Here is a 2,501-nt window from a genome sequence, read left to right as displayed (position 1 = left end):
AGTGACAAATCCTCTAGTAGGTTTGCAAATATGTGGCAACATTTACATGTACATGTGAACATCAACGACGTTCACACTATGATATGACTATCACAAATACGGTACTATATTCGTAAATGTGTATGACATTCACGTAGAATTTTTGGATTTTTTTGTTGTGGATGTCCATATATTTGCATGCTTGTTGCTTCATATATAAAGTTGTTGTGGTTCTATTTTTTGATTTTTTTGTTTATTTCTGGTTAGAACCCTGGCCCTTTTCTCTCTAAAACCTTAACCCTTTTTCCTTGCAACATTTTGACTTCTCTGTTAACTTTAATAGTTGCAGTATCCTTTTCATCGACTTCTCCGATTAGGTCGAAAGGCGAGTTCTATACAAACAATATATTTCATTCAAAAGTTTTTTTTATAGATATAAACATTTAATAGTCTTGTAGTATTTGTGTTTGGTTTTTGGTGTGAATGTTTTATATATATTTTCTTATGTTTTATTTAAAATTTGGCGATTTACTGTTTAGGGATTTTCACACACACACACACACACACACACACACACACACACACACACACACACACACATATATATATATAGGTGTTGCAGACAATTTATGTTTGTTTTCTTTTTTTATGTAATATTTAAGGATTTTGTATTGACATGATGTGGCTAGGGTTGGCTGCACACAAGCATTTAATTAATGTGATGGGGTTAGAGCTGATTGTGCACAAGCATTGAATATGGGTTAGAGTTATATAGGTAGTTGGTTTTTAGAGTGGTTGTTATAGGTAATTTTATTAATTGAATGAATAGATGATATATGGATGACCTTTTGTCACATGCTATTTTCATTATATTAATGATATATTGTGTGGTTGGTGTAGGCATTTAATGATGTCGTGTGAAAGAGTTAAAGTACATTGTTGTAACACCAATCACCCTACTTAGACTTCTATAGTAGTTTTCAAAAATAGTGACTTTAAAGAATTTAACACTTTTATGACTCATAAAACCGGATATGCAGAAGAGTTATTGAGTCTTCGGTATAGTTATTCTCTAAACATAAATAATTAATAAATATATATAAATGTTTTAGATGATGATAATATAGGATCAATATTATTTAATGATGATGTTTACTTAGTTGCTCACAAAGTTAAACAAAAAGCTGGTAAACAAGAAACAGTTGATGATGAGAATGGTAGGAATTCTGTAGATAATGTGCATCTATCGTAGGCACCATCTATTGAGCTCAATCCTTTGGTAAACATTTAATTATTCCAAACAGTAGGTAATATTGAAATTCTTGACATGCACGTGAAGGGTATGCAGTTGCCCAAACCAATTAGAGATATAGATGTTCAATGTGCAAACAATGATGAACTTTAAAAAACAATTGATGTTGCACACGATCAAAGGATCATTGCAGATGATGTGGAACTACGTTGGCAAACAAACGCTAGTGATCTTTGCCGCAATAATTTGGATGACATCTGGCCTTTTAGGGCAGATTACACAATTAGGTACATTTTGTTAGACTTTGTAATTTATGCTTGAGATATAGGTGTGATGATGGAGGTGTTATTTTTATGGTTAATCTTGAAAGTTAGAAATATTGCATGCATAGAAGCAAATGAATCGATTGATACGATGCATTTTGATTTAGTTTATATATCCGAACAATAAATTAATGGTAACAATGATCACATTGATAGTGGAGGATCAGATGATAACTATAACATGTCGATTGTGAATGATTCAAAAATGAGAAAAGATGACCAAGACACAAATGACAAGACAAATAATGGCATATGAAAATAATGCACAAATAACAATTGAGAAGTCAAACCCTTGTTATATTGTATAAGCTATATGAGCATTTGTTGGGTAGTAGAACTATTTTATATTTTTATACTAATGAGACATAATTAAATATGTTCGCATTCAATGGATTATTATATAATGAAGAGCAATTGAAAATGATTGAAGTGGATACATCTTGGTTATATGACAAGTTATGTAATGAAACACTTAATGATTGTGAAGCTCAAAAGATAGAGACAATGTTGTCAGATAAAGGTTTAATGATCTTTAGCTTTGTCATGAGTTTTTTAAAGATCATGTGATCAAGAATAACTATAATTTTTTTGTGAAGGGCTGCAGTAACAAAGTCACTGTCATATGAATGAGAAAGAACCTGTAGACTATAGGTGATTGCCTCTGAAAGATCTATTGCACAAAGGTACGCGAAACCACTTTCTTTCAAGTGAAGAAGTGTGAAACATAATATAGATGTAATGAATTATTGGGCAATCTTCAAGTTGAAAAAGTGTCTTTCAAGTAGATTTTAGGTGTTATTCATAAATGCTTGTACAATAATCTGAAGATGACTCTAAGAAAAATCATGAATGACATCAATCACAAAGAAGGTGTGGAAATTACTTACAAACAAACATAGCATTGATGGAAACACACAAAGAAAGAGCTATATGATGCAATAAAAAAA

The sequence above is a fragment of the Nuphar pumila genome, chromosome 2, assembly GCF_984573655.1.
Source record: "Nuphar pumila chromosome 2, dmNupPumi1.hap1.1, whole genome shotgun sequence".
Lineage (NCBI taxonomy): Eukaryota > Viridiplantae > Streptophyta > Magnoliopsida > Nymphaeales > Nymphaeaceae > Nuphar > Nuphar pumila.
This window is presented reverse-complemented; position numbering follows the sequence as displayed.